Below are 23,252 nucleotides of genomic sequence, written 5' to 3'. Positions count from 1 at the left end.
CACAGAGAAAACACTAATATATCGAAGAGGTACTAAAACAGGATCAAACATACTTACATAATGTAAAAGTTCAGATCACTCTTTTATAATAAAAATATATATACACCCCAGGATTACAAAAGAAGAAAATGTTTTCCTAGGTTTCTTCTCCATACCCTTGTTTAAAATACACAGGTACCAATATCAGCATAAATGCATAATTTCATTCTATGTTTCTCTGTGTCTCATCCATAAAAGTGCTTACCAAAATATAATAAAGTGCTAATTATAATACATTTTAAAAACAGAAAATAATATATATGTAAACACTACACTGTTTCAGGTTGCGCCAAGGTGACCAATCCAAGTCTCAATACCTTTTCATCCTCACATAGTACATCATGTATCTCTACTGTGAGTTGAAAGGTTGTGCAAATAGCAAGAGTATTATAAAGTGCAAACAGATTCAGGATAACAATAAATACATATCTTAAATATATTCGGTAGATCCAATTTGAAATCATTCCAAATAAGTGGAGGCATATAATATGCTTTCCCTTCCTGATTTCTAAAATCAATCCTAAAACATTATAAATAAATAAATATCATCCTAAAATTTGCCTTAAAAAATTCTTGACTAGTGGAAATTACTGACGTGCACCTCTAAAAGGAATGCTAACAATTGAGGAAAAATCATTTGTCCAATATGGTGTACCTGAGTCCCTAAAAGGTATTGCTTGTTAATTGCCTAAATGTTATAGAAATGTGTATAAGTCTTTACTGTTGTTTAAACCCCTCGGGTGTTTGGAATCAAACTGCAGAATATAGGTTTTTTCCAACTTTCTCAATTTGGATTCCCTATCTCCTCCTCTTCTTTGAGGGATAATAGTATCTATAACATAATATTTCAGATGTTGCAACTGGATAATTATCATCATTGCTGCCCGTATGCGTTGAAGGATTCTTTTGTGCACAGGCAGCTTAGTGCTGCCTACATATTTCAAATTACAACTGCAGGTTAGCACGTAAACTGCAAAATCAGACTTGCATGTGAGAAAATGTCCGAATTCACATGTTTTAGACCCAAATGCGGTTATATAGGTCTTGGTGTTAATTCCGTATTGGCATGCCTTGCATGATGAACATTTGAAGAACCCCTTCCTTGTCGTAAGCCATGAACTTTTTCCTCCCACCTCAAGGTTACTTTTTACTAGTGCCATGCCCATGCTGTTTGTTTTCCTAAAGGTGACTGAAGGATTATTGGGTAATAATCCCCCAATTATTGGGTCATCCTTTACAATGGGCCAGTTTTTTCTCACTATAGTCCTTATTTGTTTTTCTTGGCGTGAGAATCCTAGAATCAACCTGATGGGTTCTTCTGCTTCTTTATGGCCAGCTAGTGTATTTTTGTACTTTAACAAATCATGTCTGGCCAGGAACTTAGACTTAATGATTGCAGATTCAATTACATCTGAGCTATAACCCCTATCCAGAAACCTAGTTCGGCTTTCCTTCTGTTTTCTATTGCATTCTCCCTCCTCACTGCATATACGTCTAATGCGGAGCATCTCCCCATTGGGGATGCTCTTAATAAGGTGCGGAGGATGAGCACTAGATGCATGAAGCAATGTATTGCCTGCCGTAGGTTTCCTAAAGAGGGTAGTGGATAACCTATTGTTTAATATCTGGATTTGTATGTCCAGAAATGTGACCATTTCCTTGCTTATATCAAATGTAAATTTCAAAATTGAGCGAATTGTCATTTAATACCTCAATGAAGGTTGTGGCACTTTCAAAATCACCATCCCACACTATAAACAAATCATCAATATAGCGGAGCCAAGTAACAACACTTTTATGAAAGGTCTGCTCATGCTGCTGCATGAGGACCAACTCCTCACCCCACCACCCCATGAATAAACAGGCGTAGCTAGGAGAGAAGCTGGCCCCCATAGCAACTCCCTGGATCTGTTGATACATTTTTCCGTTAAACAGAAACAAATTGTTTTCCAGGCAGAATGATAACATTTTAAGGAGCAGGTTGTTGTGCTGGAAGAGTTCAATCGGTCTATTCATCAAAAATATTCAACCGCCCTCAAGCCATCGTTATTCCTAATACATGTATATAATGAGGACACATCAAGTGCTATCATTAAATAAGTAGATTTCCAGGTTATATTCTGCACCTTTCTCAGGAAATCACTCGTATCCTGCACAAATGACTTTAAATTCCTTACAAATTCCTGCAGAAAAAATCAATATATCTGGACAGGTTCTCTAACAGGCCATCGCAAGCAGCAATAATGGGGCGTCCTGGTGGTTTGTTCATATCTTTATGTAGTTTGGGTATGAAATAGATCACAGGAATAATGGCATGCTCCTTCTTAAGATATTTAAATTCATCCCAACTGAGTAATCCCATACTCCCTCCAAGCTACAAGTTGAGAAAACAAAGTCTCATGTGTATCCTTAAGTTTGGTAGGTGGGACCCTTTTGTAGCACTCTGTTATTTAGTTGACTGTATGCCTCTTCCAAGTATTCCTTTAGGGGCCATAGCACCAGATTGCCCCCTTTACCTGAGTTACCTATAATAATCTGATGGTTTTCTTTCAATTTTTTGATAAGTTGCCAATATCTCCTCTCATGATTGGTGAATTTCTTTTTATTGACATTATTGATAGCAACATTAAGTCTCTTAATTTGTGCCGCAATCTGTTCGTTGAAAACATCTATAGAGTCTCTTGCCATAATGGGAACAAATTTAAATTTTTGTTTGAATGGAGTCCGTGGTTTAACATCTGTCCCTTGAATTTGGGATGCTTGAATGTTCATTGGCCCTATTACCCCTTGGGACTGATTGGGGATACATGTTGCCACTGTGTCTTCTCTTTCCAAGCTTCGCAGATTGTTTAGCAATTCGTAATCTGACCCCAGCAGGCCTTGCATCTCCGAGGTTTGAGTTGTCCTTTTGGCTTCCTCCAATCCACCCCTGATGTTACGCTGATGGTGAAACTTTTTCAATTTTAGTTTACGTATGAACTTGTAGATGTCTGCACGGGTCTGGGTATAATTAAAATTGGATTCCGGACAGTAAGAAAGTCCGAATGATAGAAGTTGTTTTTCTGCAGCAGAGAGGTCAATTCCCGCAAGGTTAACAATAGTATTGCTGTTTTCTGAGGCGACGGGGTCAGCCATTTCATTTCCCATTGCTGAATCTCCTACTGTCGCGCTCTGCCTCTCCCGCGCCTCCTGGCGACTTCTCCTTGCTTGCCTATGCCCCCTTCTCCTTCGGGTTGCCATGTTTTGCTGGGTACCTGGATGCGTGATCTTAATGTTTCTCTCTGACTGCGTTTTAAAATCTCTAACTCTTCCCCCAACGTTAATTTAATGTTGCTAGCCTCTGATCTTGTTCCCAAATTATCTGACTCCGACCCGCTTTCCACGGCTGAACTTAAATCAGAGGCTGAGGGGGATGCATTGACTTGGCAATTTCTTCTGTCCTCCACATTACCCATACGTTTTTTTGCCGTGTCCACCCGCATTGAGTCATACCTTTTTGCGAACGTTAATATCTGTCTGTTTGCATAATCATCCCGGTCACGTCTGAACTTGTATGTTTTACAGTTCTTTATTTTTTCCTCTTCTTTCTTAAGGCGCACATTCATCTCCTCCACCATTTTCTGTTTGAACTGTGGATCCCCTTGTGATTCAATTTCTTTTTCAAGCAGCTCTATTTTTTCCTGAAGCGCCCCTCTATCGATCTCTGCATACTTCAGTAGAATTTGAACAAGCCGTCTAGATGATTCCAAATTACATTCCCCCCACTCTGCCATCAGAAGAGGGTTTGGGGATTCGTAGCTGGGGGCAATCATTATGCGGAGACCCCTCGGGATCCTCCCCACATCCAGATATCTCTGCAATGATCGGGCCTCCCACCACTTTGCTTGTTCCTGGCGCTTCAGTTTCTCTAGTGCTCGAAAACTGTCCCCGAGCCCTTTACCCTTGCTTGGCTCCCCATTGGCCACCTTGCTGGCCCCCTGATTGTCTTCTGGGGGATCAGAAAACATCCCCTCAGCTGCCAATTCACGGTCTTTGAGTATGTCTGCGGACATTATTATGGCTTTTTTGAAAATACTTTTGTTGCTGGATCGTGAACTCTATTAGTATATACTTAAGAGCTCGCGCTCTGCAAAGCACACCTTTCCACCTGCAATTTGTTAATACGCGCTGTACCTTTTTTGAAAACTGCCGACGCCGACTGGCTGCTTCCGTTTCCCTGCCGATGTAACAGGCCCCCACTGGAGCACCGGAGCAGGGAAGAAACTACAGCCGTCCGTATCAGTCAAATTCATGAACATGCGCATTCAATTCTTGCTCGCAGGGGGCATCGCTTACTTCCTTTGAGTGTCCCGGGGGTCCCCGCCAACAAGCACCACGAGCCCGTAGTGCTGACTATCAACGGATGCACCGGGACAAGACTTGCCTTGAACGAAGCCACAAACAGGAAGGGGGTCCACGGACCGGAGAAAGTCAGTCCGGTAAAGTCTCCAACAACTCGCCCTCACTTTCCTTTTTGAAGAAACAAACGAGCGTAGACCCAGTAATTCTTGTGCTGTTGTGTTTATTCAGCCAATTCCACCATTACGCGTTTCGGGCGATCCCGCCCTTGATCACATGACATCTCATTAGCTCCAAACCACATTATTTAAAGTGCAAGTGCAATGGCTAAATTCATGGACACAGAGAAAACACTGTAATATATCGAAGAGGTACTAAAACAGGATCAAACATACTTACATAATGTAAAAGTTCAGATCACTCTTTTATAATAAAAATATATATACTCCAGGATTACAAAAGAAGAAAATGTTTTCCTATGTTTCTTCTCCATACCCTTGTTTAAGATACACAGGTACCAATATCAGCATATATATGGGAAAACACGTTTTGGGACCCCCTTTTTTCTCGGCCCCCCCCTTGCCGAACCTCCCAGAAACTTTCAGGATAGGAACGGACCAGAGCGCCCCACGAGTTTTGAAGATTTCACGAAGATTCGTCAACCAGCGCCAAAGTTATTGGGAAAGGAATGTTGCGAATTTCCTATGGAAAATAAGTCCTAACTATAACTACCTACCTAGGAGATATATATATATATATATATATATATATATATACACACACACATATACATACACAAATAGTGTATGTTAAATTTCAGTTGCTCTTGCTGATGAGTTCTATCCTTATTATCCTTAACAGGGGGGGATTTGACGAAGTATTTTGGATTGTCTAGTTCCTCCCCCTGTGATGCTATATGGATAAAAACAAGGGTAGGTTCAGAAATGTGGAAAAGCCATACAATTAAAATGCTCAGCTGTAGGGAGTTAATAACACATGTATGCATTGTTTTTTGTTTCCAATACAGATATATGATCAGAATAATACTAGATAGTACTTCCACAGATTGAATGTGGAACAGAAACCACGTTTCTATTTGTTTTTCTTTACAGGTAGGAATGGTTAGAGTTGTGTTATAATATGTATCCCATTAAAACTATAGCAAGTGATGAGAAAGAATGGTATAAGCAATACGTTGTTACCCATGTCTTTGCAGATCTCCCTCCTCGCAGTTCCCTTCATATCCTTCCCCTCACTTGATAATCCCACTGATCTTTGCTACTACAGCTATCTAGACATGGGGCTATCAAGGGGTGGACCCTTCTGAGCATCAAACAAATTCTGAGGATATAACAGCCTGACATCAGGCCATATCCCAATCTATTGTTATTGCATGTGGGTCTGGTGCACACTGTGTAACTGGAACCAAACTGTACCCGGCTGATGAGCCCATAACTAGGGAAAAACCAGTCTGGAGTTATTTATGTCCCAGTTTAGGGAGGCCTTGGCTTGGCAGTTTGGGTTGGACTGTTCAGATTGAAGGAGGGTCAAGAATGATTTACATACAACTGTGTCCAAACTGAGGTGATATGGTGCTCAAATTACCAATGGATTGGGATGTGGCCCGAGTAATTACCAGTGGATGAGATTTATTCAAGCATTTCATCCATCATTTTTTTGTATACTTTTGTTCATTATTTTTCCACAGAACATAACAATTTTAGTGATAAAACTATATTGCACACAAATGATAATGTGTGGAAATCGAGTGTCAGTGAATATGTATCATTTGTGCACCACCAAGTAAAGTGTCTTGACTTGATTTTAATAGGATCAAAACTAATTCCCATGCAAAACTCCGGGTGGAACTTCCAGTCGTTTTTGCTGCTGTTTATTTACTTCACAAAGCCAACAGAGAAGGTGCTCACTATACATAATCATAGACAATCATGCCACTTGTGTATGACTTTCACACATAAATTGAGAAGTATGGATATGGCCTAACAGTCAGAGCTGTTGACTTTGGATCTGGGAAACCAGGTTTGAGTCCTGGTGTTAGCTCTGGGCAAATCACTGAATCTCCTATGCTTAGTCTAATATAAATCCAACTTTATGTAATGTAATCTGATGCTCATGTTAAGTGCTCCAAAGCCCTTGTCTAGTGTTTGTGATATATACAACTTCAAGAGATGTTATAGTTAGGGCATTATAACTCGTGCCCCTGCCATGCACAATGTTGTCATCAATAATGTCATTTAGGGCACGTTTAATTGACATTTTCACCTAACTATAACGTCTCTTTAACAGTTGTTTTTTTTTCAGTGAATTTTCAAGGTTTCCTTTTTAATGCAAAGTAAGAAACTATTAACATACCAAACTATAAAGTCACTGTAACGTTTGTTTTTATCAATGAATTTCTATGGTTTCATTTAACGAGAAGTTGTGAAGTAAGATGACCATCACCGTGCACTGTGTGGGGTTAGAACCAGGGCCTGCACCCAAACCCCACCAGCACCTAACTCCCTGCTGCAAAGGACCTTCAGCCGTACGCAGCAAGAGGGTAGGAACAGGTCCTACACCCACCCCCTCTATCCACAGTCAAACCCCAGTGTGCATGGCCTACACCCACCCCCTCCATCCACAGTCAAAGCCCACTGTGCATGGCCTTTGGAAGTGCGCAGCCAGAGATGTTTTAAGGCATGGACAAAGTGGGCTCTGGACCAGGTCCCCTGTTAGAGCTACCTTTGTTCTGCAGAGTCTTGGCCTGGCGATCTTGGATAATTTTTAAACAGACATTTTGCAGGGAAATTGATTTCTTTTGCATGCAAATCCATCACGGTATGATAAGTGGGAGTGTCTCATAGAGATTATTTGCAGGAATATTAATGAACTGTTGCTGTGTCACCATATTGAAAAACATACATCACTATCTCTGAACATTAGATGTAAACAAATTAGAATTTGGACTACTGTGTCTGTTTACTGTCAGTGACCTGGCCAAAGAGGGCATGAAAGAGCTGAAATTTGATCATGAATTCAAACCTGTTCTGAACAGGGGCTCCCAAAATATTTTTGGCCCAGGGCCCCAAAATTCTTAAGATGTCCTTGTGTGCAGCGGAGGGTTGGGCAAAGGGCTATCCTCCCACTAGCGACCAACTCAACGCTGAAACCTTAAAGCTATGTGCAACAATATAAAGGGTGTTATTTTAAGTAAGGCAAATATACTGGGTTTGTCAAAAAGTCATCAATAACTTTAAACAAACATATTTCATAAATTCACATGTTGCAATGCTCAATAAAAGTGATTGCGATAAAATATTTTGAATAAAACCATTAAAAAAAACACACATTAACATGTCCTTGAGTCTTTCTTTTAACATTTTTCAAGGCACAAAAGGCCACCATAGAGCCAACCATTAGAGGTCTCCACACTTCAGCTGAATATCATACAGCTTCAGCTCGGAGTGATTTTAAAAATATGCGAATTCCCCTAGGGGTCATGGTTTTAATGACCCTGGAGACTTACTGTTTTCTTCTAATGTTGCTGGGTGGTTGCTGCACTGCCTGCAGCCCCCCCCACAACATTTAAAAGAATGTTTGGTGGTGCCTTGCCTCTTCTGGGGGCACCACAATCAACCGAGGGGCTCAGGAGGGTGGCTGTGCACCCCTCCCTTTTAATTGTCGGCCCTGGGAGATCAGGTCCTGTGGGCCTCAGGGAGGCTTGAGGAGGGGGGGCGTACATCCCCTTCCCCTAGTATGTGGTTTGTTCCACCCCAGGCTCTGGCCCAAACTCAGTTGGTTTGTTAATTTACAACATGGGAGCCCATGCCTCTTTTCCCATTTTAATGCAGATTCACGGATCCACCACAAAATTGCAGCAAAACGTTAAAAAAAAATAGTTTATGGCCCCAGAGTGTCCCTATTAGATATGAGGCCTAGGGGCGGTATTCCTACCCTGCGCCCTTATCTGTTTTTTAAATCCTTTTTTTGTGTAGGACGGGGGATGGAGTCCCCTAGTCTTAAAATACTTGCCGCCACACCTTTTTTTTTTTAAATATAAATTTTATTAGGTTTTATGGGTGCAACATTTACAGTATTGAATAGTACTTCATACGTTATAAATTTTCACTTAGCATAGACGTATTGTGTCACAGGAACAAATTGACATATATCCTCATTATAACAGTAGAGCATAGATTACATGACTAAGGTATGCACTGACTAATATCCAACGCAACCCACCTACCCTATCCCTCCTGCATGAACCCAACCCATAACAAAACAAAACAAAACAAGTGCCGCTGTGCTGGTACTCCATGTTATCTTGAGAAAGGTACCAGGCAATAAGTATTACCGAGCGTGGTAAGGACGAAATGGGGGATGGGGGGGGGGGGGAGCGGGAAAACAGCAAGGCGGGGAGCAAGTAAGGGAAAGGAGGCACGGGATTAGCCAACCACTGTGAGCCGCCACTCCTTTGTCGACGTGGTGACAGCCAATCAGATCTCATCTTGAGATCTGTTGGATCCACGGATCCTCTCAATCCCTAGATATCTATATATTTTTTAACTTTAATTTATCAAAAACTACTGAACGGAATTACATGAAATGACAAAAAGCGCACTTTCTGGACTAAGATCTAGCTTTCTGCCAAATTTGGTGCAAATCAGTTTAGCTGTTCGGGTTGTGGCGGTGTCTAAATTTCTGTTGGAAAAATGAATGGGGGAAATGACATTTTGTGAACTCCCCCTTTTCTCAGCCCCCGCATGACGGATCACACAAGACTCTCCAGGAAGTCGCTGAGGTGGATGAGACTTTTTTTTGGGAACGTTTCATCAAATGGCCCCAAAGTTATAAAGAAACCAAAAATTACTTTTCCTATGGAAACGTGGTCCTAACTATAACTACCCAGTGGTGAATGCCACTGGGTTATATATGCGCACCCCTGGACCTCCTTTTAGCACAAAAATTTATTTGAGGCCTTACCCCATACTTTGCTGCAAAAGGGTTTTTCAAATTTGCTAAAATCACTGAACACCAAGATTTTTCAGAAACTTTGTGATTTTAGTGAACAGACCTTCCTCAACATATCAGAATCTCCTCCTCACTTCTTGAGTTCTGCAAGAAGCTCAAGACCTGACTCTTTGCATAAGCACCTTGGGCCCACACACCTACATACCTGCCCAGGCAAATGGATACTCTCTTGGGTGATTAGTGCGCTATACAAATCAGTAGACCATAACAGATGTCACAGGCCAACACCCCACTCTGAAAAGTGTTCTTGCTGTGCAGTACACCATCTGCCACTTATAAGGGCAGATCGATATCTTGGCCACAGTCAGATCGACATATTGAAGGGCGTGGTCAAGGTTGTGACATTTAGAAACAATTGATGTCAGAGAGAAACTCAAAACAGTGTAAAGAGTATGTCATTTTGGTATTTCACAGCATTAGGAAAACATGTCTACTATTACAATTAAAAAAAAGAAATTGCCTCGCCTCATTTCCATTGAAGCTAGGTGGGTTGCGAAAGTTTGTAGTTCTAAAAATTGGGTTGTCATTCTAAAATGTTTGGGAAGCACCGACATAACCCAACTGTGAAGGCACTTCATGGAAATTTGATAGGCTATCTTGCACAGTTAACTCAGAGTTTGGGTAGGCAAGTCTCGTCCGAGTAAACTAAAATCTTAATCAGAAGTTCAAGTTCAAGAATCATCCTACACGGTATCGAGGACCCAAGAGAATTCAAATCGCAGTGGTGCTTAAAGCTAAACCTCCTTTGAACGCAGGGTCCAAAAATAGCAACACTTAAATTACCCATCACCAAACATTTGTTCACAAGAAAATCTAAGGAAAACAAGGAAGCAATACAGGTTAAGAGGATTCCCCTCATTAATAACCCTCTATTTCCCTATTAACTACAACTCTGAGCATGTAGATCTGCCAATGATGCATCACTTTCCATTTTTTACCTTTGTCCATTTAATGCAAGTTATCTGAGCTAGTGTTAAAGCATGGACTATCCAAAATGCTTTAATTGGATTTGAAAGCCTGGCTACTCTAAATCACAATTATGGAATCCATGAATTGAGCCGAGAAGTCACCTTAATAACCTGAATAAAAACACTTAAGTAGCTCCACCAAAGTGTGGGCCAGGAGATGAGACAATGTGCCACAATAATCTAACATTCAATGATAACTGAAGAGATTTTCTGCAAATATTATTACAAATATATTGATTTTAAATTAATTGAAACCGAGTAATCACAGTTAAACCGCTAATTTCAACTTACCATCTGAATAGGGATAACACAAAAAGGAGGCAAAAATGGTTTCTTTAATTTCTTGACAACAAGAATCATACTAGCAAAAAACAAAACTCTGCATCATTCAGAGAAAGGTATATGAAGCTAAATATCACAACCAGGAAGTGGATTGAAATTACTGGCAGTACCCTTTACAATAGGAATACGGCATCTGTCTGAAGCAGCTTCCTAGTTCTTAATAGTTTTAGGGTACTGCACGACTCAGCAAGAAGAGGGGCTAAAATCCCAGGGTGGTCACTGTCATCGGCAGGCAGGTATGGTTGGAAATGGGCACCGGATTGAGCCCTCTAGCCCCCATAACAATAATAGTCCCCAAGGTTTGGTTGGTTGTTTATCCACAACGCGGTCGGTTGTACCGACATGGGTAGTTGTGAAGGTAGATTCTGTGATGCGAGTGTCATCTTATGTGGGGCCCCCATATTACTAAAGAGGTAGCTTGGCAGTCTGGCCCTACCTGTCCAGCAGCCATAGAGAAAACATGTTCTCTCTTACTGAAGTTGTATAGTGATCTAACTTTGCCAAACTAGTGTTCTAAGGACCCTACCTGCTGGTACAGTGGAAGATGGTGAGGCCCCACATTCCAGAGACCTCAATGTAAACATACATTGTTGTGGTTCTGTCTTGATCACTCTTTTCCACAACAGTAAGTCAGAAGACAAACTCCAAACATTATAAACTCGGAATTACAATTACAGTTTTCAGTGTTGTGATTGAGGGGAAATTTGTCACATTGGGTTCAGGTTTGACTTTCTGGCTGGGAGAGGGGGTGAAGACACCCCTCCAAGTTATTCATAATAATCATCTTTTTCAGAATCAGGAATTTTAAAATTTTCAGGCTGTGCAGAAAGCTTGCCAAAGTTGCTATTTGGTGTTTGGCTTGTGTCAGTCAATTGATAAGGCTGCAGCAAGGGCTGGAGAAGATTTCCAGAATTAACCCAGTACACACCAGAAGAAGCAGGATGGCTTCAATTAAAACTGACCTACACCAAACTTGAATTATGCATATGGAGTAGTAACATAGCTTTATTTTGGTTACAAACCTTAAAAAGCACAAGTGGGCATCTCATACAAGCATACAATACATAATTGTATTATCTAAAAGCAGTTAAAAACCTTTAAAATCATTCCCATGGTTACTCAGCATGTAATAATTAATTCAAAAAATTAGGAGAAAATACAACCAACCTTGCAGAATGTAAAATCATCAATAAAAATTCCAAGGTCTCATATTTATGTCAATCATAATAAAACAGTTTTGATGGCTGGGGTCATTGCAGATGAAGTCTACCTTAGAGGTTCATGCCTTTCTTTTTTCTGAACAAACCCAACTGCAAGCAAATAACCGCTTACACTAAAAACTATGCACAGAGAAGCATTAGTTTTAAGGATCCTTACATCATTTGGTACATCCTAAATCCCAAGTTGTACCATATAGGATGGATCCATTTCCTCCTCAGGTTTGCACAGGTTGGACAGAAGAAAAGTATATGTGCCTGGTTTTCTTTAGTGTGTAAATTACACAATTTGCAGTTTGCATCCACCAAATCTCTATTATCAGTTTTCCACCTCGATGTGTACTCTCTAGTTTGAAGAGAGTCATAATGGAAATTCCGATAAAGTGATTTGGCCAAAAGTGTTCAAAGTGCGAAGTGGCCTTAAATAATAAAAATTGCTCTGTCAGCCCAGCTGGTCTAGAATTCGAATGGAGTAAGTTGGTCAGAAAAGCCCAAACATTCTGGGAGTAAGCGCCATTTCAAATGTGCTGTCAAAGCCTGCAGGTGACTCCAAAAGGAGTCCAGACCCAATCTAACAAGCCAAGAATCAACATGTCAAGTTTAAGGAAAGCTACGAGATTCATCTATTACCAGAAGTTTCATTAACCCTTCCCTATAGCAACTAAGTTCCTATGTGGTGCATAGTCTCCCCCGGAATAACAGTGGTCTCAGAGACACTAGGACCTCAGTTCTCTTGAGATTAGTGTTTTGGTATAAAGGAATGAGGGGAGTAATAGTAAGAAGGCACGTTAACAATCTTAACTTGTTTTCCCGTGGGTCAGCTTGTACACCTTGTTCAGTCCCCATAACTCAGCTCCGTACAGAGCAGCTGCTTGGACCTTCCTTCTATAAACTTCAATTGCCGGACAAATGGCCCTAGATGTAGTAGCTTTATTCTTTTTCGACACTGCCAGGGAGCTGTGTTCCAGGGAAAGTGCTCTAATTTATATGAGGGGCCCAAGACAAATTAAAGACAAGCGTTATGCTCAAATAGTTCAAGCTGTTATTGTTGGAGCCCAATGTTCCCCTTAAAGAACACATGTGGATTGATCATCATATTTTGTTTTAATGGAGTTATTTCGAAGCCTTTGCTATCATAATAGATTTTAAATTCGTTGAGAAGGGACTGCAACCCCATCGGGGTCTCTGACAACAAAAGCATGTCATCTGCAAAGAGTAATGCAGGAATAGGGACCCCATTGAGCTTCGGTGAATCGGGTCTACACTCTTTTAGATAACCAATGACATCATTAACAAATAGAGAGAAAAGGGTGGGTGAGAGCACCCAACCCTGTCTTACTCCCCTTTTAATAGGTATTGGATTAGTGAGCTCGCCCTGAGGGCCCCAATGGACCATTGCATAATTACCTTCATGCAGTCTCATTATCTGTAATAAAAGATCCTCTGGCACTCCTTGTTTCCTATTGGGCTGCCCACAGGACACTCCGTGGGACCAGAGCAAATGCTGCCGTAACATCTACAAATGTATCATATAGATGACCCCCTTTCAGCTGAACATACTTCCATATAATGCATAAAAAACTAAAAACCTGGTCCACTGTACTAACACGCGATCTAAAACCTGTTTGAAATGGGGCTAAGACCTTATTCTGTTCCATCCAATCACTGAGTTTATTTAAAAACCTGCCACTCAAATACTTTTTGCAAGGTGTACAACAAACTTGCTATTCCCTTTTTTAAATATGGGTACTATTTCTGCACATTTCAACGTACCTAGAGCCGGAGCTCCAGAACCAACTGAATTACATAGTAGTCTAATATACGGAGCCCAAACAGACTGATCGTGCCTCAAGAGCTCTCTTGGGATACTGCCTAGAACCGATGGTTTGTCTAATTTCAGGGCCTCAATGGCTATTGTGGTCTCAAGGGAGATATGTGCCTGATACGAGACAGCACAATTGGGTTGACTATTCAATAGTATCTGTGGCGCCGATGAAGAGTTCAAAGAGTAGACATTAGTGAAATGACGCACCCAAGTTTCAGGATCTAGGAAACAGTCTGGTTTTGGAAACAAATCCTTGTGCAATAATACTCCAGAAGGTTGATGTGTCTCTACTTTTAGATGCCACAATCAAGTCATTCCAATTAACATCATCCCAATCCATTTTCGTTGACGCCGGTGTTTTTGGATACTTGGTCGTTTGAGCTTAAACATCTACAATGCTCTTGGGTTTTATGACAACAATCAATTACTTTTTAACTAGTTTACACTCTTTTGTATAACAAGGATTACAGGGGAGGACTTTGGGTATCCCTCGTTTACCAAGTTGACTTGGTACATTGGTTAAATAAGGTCTTAAATACTCAACCAGGGTGCCATGGATAATCCCTATGGGGATATCTGCAGGTATACGCTCTACAAAAGGAGTTAAAATATCAAAATATATGTTATATATCATTATTAGGGTGCCAAGAAAGCCCCTTAATTGACCTATGGTTGTTCCCTATAACCGGCTTAATGCAAAGAGAATCGGCAGGCAAGGTTGGAATCTCAGAAAACCATCTTAACATCGTTAAATGCAAGGGAAGATACGTACTGTCTTCTCTGGGGTCGATCCAAAAGTCCCAGAGTCTATCCCATAAAATTACGCTAATCATGACCTATCAGTTTTTGTGAGATGCCTCTTCTAAAAGTAAATGAGCTGAGATTATCAGATCTAGGCCTGACATTACAGGCACGAAGGCCATGTTCTAGAGTGAGGTGCACCAATTGCATGGAAGCCACTAAGAAGCAGTGCTTTCGCTTCCAAGACAGAGGATAACCCAGTCCAGGTCCTCCTCAGCTACAATGGAGTCTAGACCATCAATTGGTTCAAACCTGCAACTAAAATCTCCACCCAGGATGACCAGATCATTTAAGTACAGCTTATTAAGAAACCCATCATGCAAGTCTATTACCAGGGATTCTAGGTTACCCCTCCTTGGCCTTGAGTATATATTAAATAGATACAGGCAAAGACCTGTTGGTGTTTTTTATTCTTAGACCTATAATGTCAGGTGAGTCAATGCTCAAAACTTCTACTGGGATATTAAGAGAATTTTTGTCCATATAACCAGCCCCCCCCCCCTCAAACCCGCCCCCCCCCCCCCCAAGAGTCTGCCAAACAGAGAAGCAACGGCATGGACGTGGAATGTTCTATAAGCAGGCTTATGGGTGGGGGTGTGGATTCAATTATTCAAATGGTCCTTAACAAATATTTTGCCTTATTTCCATTCTCCAACAAGAAGCATTTGAGAGGTGGATAATTAAAGAATTAGTCAGCATTACTTTGAAAATATATAGTCAAGATATACAAACTTGTGAGCAGTGGTTTTTGACTGGATACCAATCTTAGTTGGGAAAACACTGACTAAGCCATTGTTTAAGTTAAGAATTAAAGGTCATATTAAAAGATGGGTCTGCCAAACTGACCTGGTATATCCATCAGTGCACTGTATATGAATTATTTTTCTCTAATAGAAGAGACACTCTTAATGTATGACACCAGTCAGAAAGAAGTTGCTGATGGAGATGAGGGTTAATATTTTTCCAAATTAGAAATAAAAGGATGATGGAAAAAGACCTTGCTCGCCAGAAGACTATGTCGGTTTTGTGTCTCAAGTATAGAAAATCTGCAAAAATAATGTTCTTCTTTGATGACATGAAACTTGTATGACGTAAACATGTATACCTCTCAGATTTGTAGAAGAGAAAAACTTGCTTTCAAACCCTAGAAATCAGCATTCTGTACATCTGATGTGAGGTTCCTGAACGATTTAAACAAAAAAAATGCATGTGTTCAAATGACACACACTTATTGAAGTTTACTATGTTTGTTTAAAATTCAAATAAACAAATTATGAAATGGAAATAAAAAGTTGTGATTTTGCATCATCTCTAAATTAATTACAGAAAAAGGTGCTCCTATGTATCAATTATGGAAATTAAGTATGAAAAGGACTGTCGGAAAAGTCACTTTCTCCTGGTGCCTTGGACTTCACTGGGGTGAATGAGGAAGACGCCTCGCTGCTGCCTCGCTGACGCGTGTCTCACCTTCCAAGTCCCGGCTCGCGGCTCGTTGTTTCCCGCTGCTCTGCTGTTTCGTGCACAGTGGGGGTCCGAGAAGTTATTATCTTCGCGTCCCGGGAGGCCGGGCAACCAAGAGCGAGTTTCGGCCGAATTTCGCCTCCTCCCTGCAGTGCTCTCCCGCAGTGTTCCCGGTAGCCGTGTGCGGTGTGAGCAGCGGGAGCAAACAGGGAGGTGGAAGCGGAGAAGAGAGAGTGAACCGCCCCTATGCCCCCGCAGAAGAGGCTCGGTGGAATGAGACTGGGTGTGACTTGCGGGTGCGGCCAGTGAGTCTACGGTTTGGAAATGCAGAGGAAGATGTGCCCCTCTGGATGAAGAAGAAAAGCCAGAGCAGACCCGGCCGTGAGGGGGAACGGCTTACTTCTTCAGCTGTCCTGCCGTGAGGGGAACGGCTTGCCTGCTCCAGTGTCCTGCCGTGAGGGGAACGGCTACCGGACACTACATTTCCCAGCAGGCCTGCTGTCCCAGTTTGTTTCTCCATACACGGGTCGCATTTATGGCAGGCATATAATAGATGTCAAGAGTGCAAACCTAGAACAAATGGTTGAACCTACTGATGAACAACACCATAAGATTATGTAGTTGGTTTGGGGAGCTCTTTGAAATCCTACCTGTTGTGGTGCCGCCACCGCCGCCAGAGTTACTGCAGCCATTCCGGTGTAGGGAGTGTAAGTGAAATCACCGGACTACCCCTCCCATTAGCCCCTGTTGCGCGCACACAGCTGACACTGCCACTAGAGCGCCAGGAGGCATACAAAGGGCCTGCAGGGCTACCACAGCGGGCGTGCCACGCCCGGACCAAAGGCGGGCCCTTCTGCGCCCGTCCGAGACTGGGCTGGGCCATACCCCTTGGCTGCAGGCTGTCGGTCTAATGCTTAATTGAACTGTGGCCATCCTGTTATCCAGTTTTTAAGGCACCGCGGAAGGAGGTAGGCTCGCTCCTACAACTACTATTTAACCTCCACCTGGACAAGCATCACAAACCCTGGTATTAGTGGGTTGCAATAGGGTGGTGATCTTTTATGGCCCAGTACTGAACATACAATACGGACTTTTGTATATAAAAGGTGTTTTTCTCTTTTTTTACTGCCGTTGTCTACATTTACCTACTATCTCACCTGTGTTTTGCACTGTATCTACCCAAGTTGTTCTAAGTCATGGGGAGGCGCAAGATTCAGACGGGGTTAGCTGGGGTTAAGGCAGCACCTAGCTCCTCCACCACAGTTGTGACAATGGATTCCTTTCTGCAGAGGGCAGCTGCTGTTATTGATATGGAAATTGAACTAGTGAATAGACGTCTCTCCAGCTCACCCACTAACAGCTCGCACCCACCCCCAGTTGGCCTTAGTGTGCCGCAGGCTGAAGTTTCAGCCGAGTCCCTGTCCCCAACTCCACCCGCCCCTCCAGGCTCTCGTCAGGGGTCACCAGCGGCTTCCCCCATCATTGAAGGGTCACTAGTTGTGCACGAAGTTCCATCTCCGGCTCCTCATCCGGTCCCGCACAGGTCTCTTTCTCCAATAGTTATAATAGAAAAGAGACAAAGCATTGTTCGGCCGCAAGGGAAGGATAGCACTAATTCACAAAAACATTCAGGCACGCACCCGCCCTTTTACAGGGAGACGATCCAACATCCCGATCTGGGGGACCTTAAGCCTGGGGGAAGTATTAAACGTAAACTTCATACTATAGGGGGCAAAGCAAAAAAAACTAAATCCACCTCTCCCAAGACACCGGTCTCCAGACCGGTAGTTACAAATATAGACTCATCGATCATTAAGGCCTTCACGGACATAATGTCCACCCTTTTGGAAGCTAAATTGAGCCCGATCTTTGATAGGTTGTCAGCGATCAAGAAAGGTTTAGCGGGGGGGGGGCACAGTCAGATGCACCTGTAATCAGCGGGGACACGGGTGATCCTGTAAACTCAAATTTTGCAACTGACCCAGGCTTAGTCCCAACTTCTAGCAACATTTCTAGAGACCAGCAATGCACACAAAGCCAGGTGTTGCACTTAGCCCAAGGGGGGGTGGGGGAGGTGGTTCATTGGGAGGGCAGCCACCTAGCGGGTCATCGGCTGCTCTACCCTCTAGGTGAGACTTACAACTCCCCTTAGGTCGCTTGGATGACTCTGTGGTGCATCAAGGGAACATAAGCCAGCATTTGCCCATTATCCATCTTCCTCCAGAATCTGCACCCTATGTAGCGGTTCTGGGGAATGTGCCACCCCTCCTCACTGGCACAAAAGAGGATTTTAGCCAGCACAAAAATAAGGTACTCCACTGGTTATCAAATAACACCCCTGTGGGCCCAGGTATGGAACGTAACATTATCATGGTGCGCCGGGTGGCATGGATAGGTAGCTTGCAGTAATCAGGAGGTGGTGATTGTGGAATTGTAAATTTTAACAGAAGCTTCCTAGCTGAAAGAATTTTGTCTAGGGCCTCCCATGTTGGTTCATTTACTCACGGTTCCACAATACAAGTACTGCCTTTAGGTTTTTTCTACAGAGTAGCCTTTCGAGGGGACAAAACAGGGCATGGTGCTATGGAAATGCCCGGAGATAGGCTAGGCAGTATCCAAAAACCTCTGTGATCAGTGATCAATGGTACTTACAAGCACCCTACCGTTTACGTTCAAGAGGGTCTCAGTATGTCCCTACTCTGCCCCCTCCCCTAGCTCTAACAAACAGATTTTGTATGCTATCGGGGATGGAGGAATGCGATTGACTGCATACCCGTAGTGTCTCTTTAGTAAAGTCTAAGTGTCAGCAGAAGGCTCACTCTCCAATGGTAGCTGAAATAGATATATTGCAGACGGCCCAGCTCCCACCTATTTATCAAGAGGTGATACCCCATATACTGGATAGTAATGCCATATCATGGAACATAGCAGGCCTGGCCAATACGTTTCAGGACCCCTTATGGCAGCAGTTTGTCAGGCAATTTTCTGTCATCTGCCTACAGGAAACATGGCTGGTGGATTGTAATTTGTTTTTGGAGGGGTTCAAAGCTTTTTTTGTCCCTGCCTTACCATCATCTAGTGGCAGAGCAAAGGGTGGCCTGGTTACTTATATTTCCCTAGTAATGACAAAAACTCCTAGGCAATATTAATAAAGTAAACAAATTACACAATATCTACGACAATAAGAAGACCAAGGAAGACGGAAAAAATATGTTCAAATGTGTTACTATTTTAATAATTTCTTCACATATTATTTAAACAAATGATATTTATACAAAACATCTAAAAAATGAAACAATACTTTAACACATTACATTTAATCAATATGTATAAATAAAAAGTTAAAAAGTGGCAATATCTTTATTAACTCGACGCGAGTTTCGGCGTATACAACGCCTTCTTCAGGAAAGCCACACAATTATAGATCCCGTTTCAAGGTGATGAGTTCCTAGTGATTAAAACTTGCAACTCCATAGTTGGTGGATGTCTTTAATTCTAATAAATGGCTGATTAAAATGCAATGCACCGGATGTGCAATGATGTCTTATTAATTTTAAAATCAACAGTTTCACGAAAAGGTCTGATGTCTGGTTGTCAAACAAGCTTCATATAGGTATATTGGAAAAGCGGCCTGGTCCTACTTAATGTTAAAATCAGTAAAATGATACTCTGGAAAGCCTCTTGCAATAGAAGAAATTCAACGAAGAAACTGGAACAAGCACTGGATATGTGATAGTGTTCCAAATATGTAGCTCCATAAGCATACACAGTAAAGGACTTATCTGACAAAAGAAGGCTTCAAGTAGGACCAGGCTAAGGATGGCTGCCGGTGATGCCTTCGGAAAAGCACTTGGATACTCTTTTCTGTGTATGCTTATTGAGCTACATATTTGGAACGCTATCACATATCCAGTGCTTGTTCCAGTTTCTTCGTTGAATTTCTTCTATTGCAAGAGGCTTTCCAGAGTATCATTTTACTGATTTTAACATTAAGTAGGACCAGGCCGCTTTTCCAATATACCTATATGAAGCTTGTTTGACAACCAGACATCAGACCTTTTCGTGAAACTGTTGATTTTAAAATTAATAAGACATCGTTGCACATCCGGTGCATTGCATTTTAATCAGCCATTTATTAGAATTAAAGACATCCACCAACTATGGCGTTGCTAGTTTTAATTACTAGGAACTCATCACCTTGAAACGGGATCTATAATTGTGTGGCTTTCCTGAAGAAGGCGTTGTATACGCCGAAATGTGCGTCGAGTTAATAAAGATATTGCCACTTTTTAACTTTTTATTTATACATATTGATTAAATGTAATGTGTTAAATATGGTTTCATTTTTTAGATGTTTTGTATAAATATCTTTTGTTTAAATAGTATGAGAAGAAATTATTAAAATAGTAACACATTTGAACATATTTTTTCCGTCTTCCTTGGTCTTCTTATTGTCGTAGATATTGTGTAATTTGTTTACTTTATTGATATTGCCTAGGAGTTTGTCATTACTATTCAAGTCCCTGTCCTAGGAATTGAACTAACCATTGTTCAGGGGGTCCTTGTTTTTTCTCATTTACTTATATTTCCCTGTCAGTCGATTGCCAGGCACAGACTAACCCCTCTTCTAGTCAGGCACTTCAAGCTATTTCCCTTAAGAAGGGGAATGATCTATTGGGCCTGTTCAATTTCTGTAATTCATCAAATAGTAAGCAGGGGGAAGGCAATATCACCCAGTAGGGTCATTACCTAAGGAAGACCTGTGGTCACACATTGCACTCAATAATTTGGGGAGAGGAGTTGGCCAAACGGTTAGGGCGCTCGACCGCGGACCTGGAGGAACTGGGTTCGAGTCTCGGTAATGACGCTAAACATCCTGTGATTCTGGGCACATCACTTAATCTCCCCGTGCCTAACAAAAAATGAATGTGTGTCCTCATGTAACGTAACTGGTGCTATGTAAAGCGCTCTGATACCTCATTTGATTCAGATCAAGTTCGCGCTATATAAAAAAAACTCTGCAAAATAAAAAAAAGAAAAAAGAAAAAAATAATGATGTTAGGAGATTTTAACATCCATCCATGTGGTGACCCAAAGCTTACAATGATGTCCGACCTGGGATGCCACAGAATTGGGGGGTTTCACTTTGAGCATTCTATCCAGGGGGACGAATTGAACAAACTAACTGATTAATTCGATTTACTGGCATTAATGTCCCTCTCGGCTCCTAACAGCAGAGCATTGTTTCCCACTTGCAAAGGGATTGGTAGTGGGTCTTTTATCGACTATATTTTAATTTCTTCCTCTATCCAGTCCGCTTTTCAAGGGTTTCCTATCAGGGACAGTGCTTATAGTGACCATAAACCCCCTATGTGTCTACCTGAGCGGTACATTTTTATCTAGAAAACATAAGGGGAGGGCACCAGGAATATTAAGACCCACGGATGGCGGGCGCCGTCTCAAATGGTCACAGATTGACGCAAACGTTTTTTATAGAGAAGTGAGAGATTCATGTGCCGCGGAATTTGCTCTCTGTGTCCTGCCGGATAGCTTGCCAAAAGATGTTCTTAGTGCCTTTAACGTCATCTCGCTCAAGGCAGGGGATCTCTTAAGTGCACCGGTACGTACAGTATTCAATACAAACCCAAGATGGTTTGATTCTTCCTGTACCCAGGCGGCACGAAGACTGAAGGAGGCCATGAAGGCCATCCCGAGATATCAACAACTCATACGCTCTTGTCGCCTAGCATACAAACAGGTTTTAGCTATTCGCAAGGGAGCTCTTAAGGAGGAGGCATGGAAAGAGCTGCTAGAGTCTAGTACCTTAAGAAATAGTTTTGGGGAATAGTTAGCAGACCTTTGTTCGCTACAGACACAGGCAGCGCCATAGCCTCCATTATTACGGAGGAAGAATGGGTGGCCCACTTTCAGTCCATGTTTATGGGGTGTATGGCCCCCTCTGGACAGCCACATTGGGAAACCAAAACGGACAGTTTGGTTTTCGAGCAGTTAGAGATGGAGGCGGGGATTGCCGGTCTAACGTGTAACAAGGCTCCGGGTCCGGATGGAATCCCGCCGGACCTTCCTTTTTGGGCACCGATCCTTGTGGCTGTGCCTAATGCGGCAGCCAGGGAAGGCTACCCTGAATCTTGGGCTACTTCTACCATCGTGCAACTATTTAAAAAGGGGGATCGCAATAGCACGTTTTGTTATCAGCCAATCTCCCTCATTGACTCAATAGTAAAGGTGGTGGGAGGTGTGCTACTGCAAAGATTATACTCTTGGGCCGAGGAGCATAACATCATCTTCGATATACAATTTGGGTTTCGCCCGGGGCGATCGACGGTGGCCCAATGTTTAAACCTCTACCTGATCCTTGGTAATTACACGCTGGTCCACCCAGGTACGATCTACATGGCCTTTATGGACCTTTCGTCCGCATTCGACTGTGTTAACCGGACCAAACTGTGGCAGTCCATGAGGGCCATGGGGGTGGAGGCCAACATCGTGGATTTCCGAATGGATCTGCATAGAGAAACAAAGGCGAATGTTAGATTTGCCCAGGATCTTCGGGTTTCTAGGAATTTTAACATCGGAAGGGGGGTACGCCAGGGTTGCATCCTGGCCCCCTTCTTATTCAATCTTTATATAAATGATCTTGGAGGAGCCTTGGTTGCAACGGGGGCTGATTATCCGCATATAGGGCGACAGGGTCTCCCGGCCCTACTGTATGCAGATGACACGGTCCTCATAGCCAGGACAGCAAGGGGACTACAAACCTTATTGGATTCCTTCGAGACCTTTATGGGGACCCGAGACCTGGCTATCAACAATGCCAAATCTTTCATAATGCAGGTAGGGTCTCGGCCTACGAAAAAGTACCCCTTTGCAGTGGGTACCGAGAGGGTCCCTATGATGACAGTGTTTCAATACCTGGGGGTTCTGTTGGATGACCGATTAAAGTGGGAACCCCATATACAGAAGAAAAAAGGGGAGTTTACACGAATTACCGCCGCTATTTTCAACTTTGCTGCCAAGATGGGCTGGCGCCCAATTGCAGCCATGCTGAAAATCTATCAGGCCAAAGGTGTAGCAACTGCCTGTTGTGGCAGTGAAATCTGGGGATACACCACTACAGACGCATTGCAGGTGGTTGAGAATAACTTCTTAAAACGACTGATGGGTGTGCCAAAAGTTTTATCTAATTTGGGATTCCATGAAGAATTGGGG

General features: G+C 42.4%; 1 protein-coding gene across 3 annotated transcripts in view; it reads right to left on the bottom strand.

Annotated features, from left to right (window-relative positions):
• Positions 1 to 23,252, bottom strand: part of PDZD7 (PDZ domain containing 7) — a 573,233-nt gene that overhangs the window by 494,789 nt on the left and 55,192 nt on the right. The window contains exon 1 of one of the 3 annotated variants that reach the window (XM_085606492.1): positions 16,673 to 16,766. The exons of the other annotated variants lie outside the window; for them this stretch is intronic. The gene's annotated coding sequence lies outside the window, so the exon portion shown is untranslated. Of the gene's footprint in view, positions 1 to 16,672; positions 16,767 to 23,252 lie in introns of those variants that run through there. 3 annotated transcript variants of the gene reach the window in all.

The sequence above is a fragment of the Triturus cristatus genome, chromosome 1_2, assembly GCF_964204655.1.
Source record: "Triturus cristatus chromosome 1_2, aTriCri1.1, whole genome shotgun sequence".
In the NCBI taxonomy this organism is placed as follows: domain Eukaryota; kingdom Metazoa; phylum Chordata; class Amphibia; order Caudata; family Salamandridae; genus Triturus; species Triturus cristatus.
The sequence above is the reverse complement of the archived record's forward strand: the minus strand, read 5'-3'. Positions and strand labels throughout refer to the sequence as shown.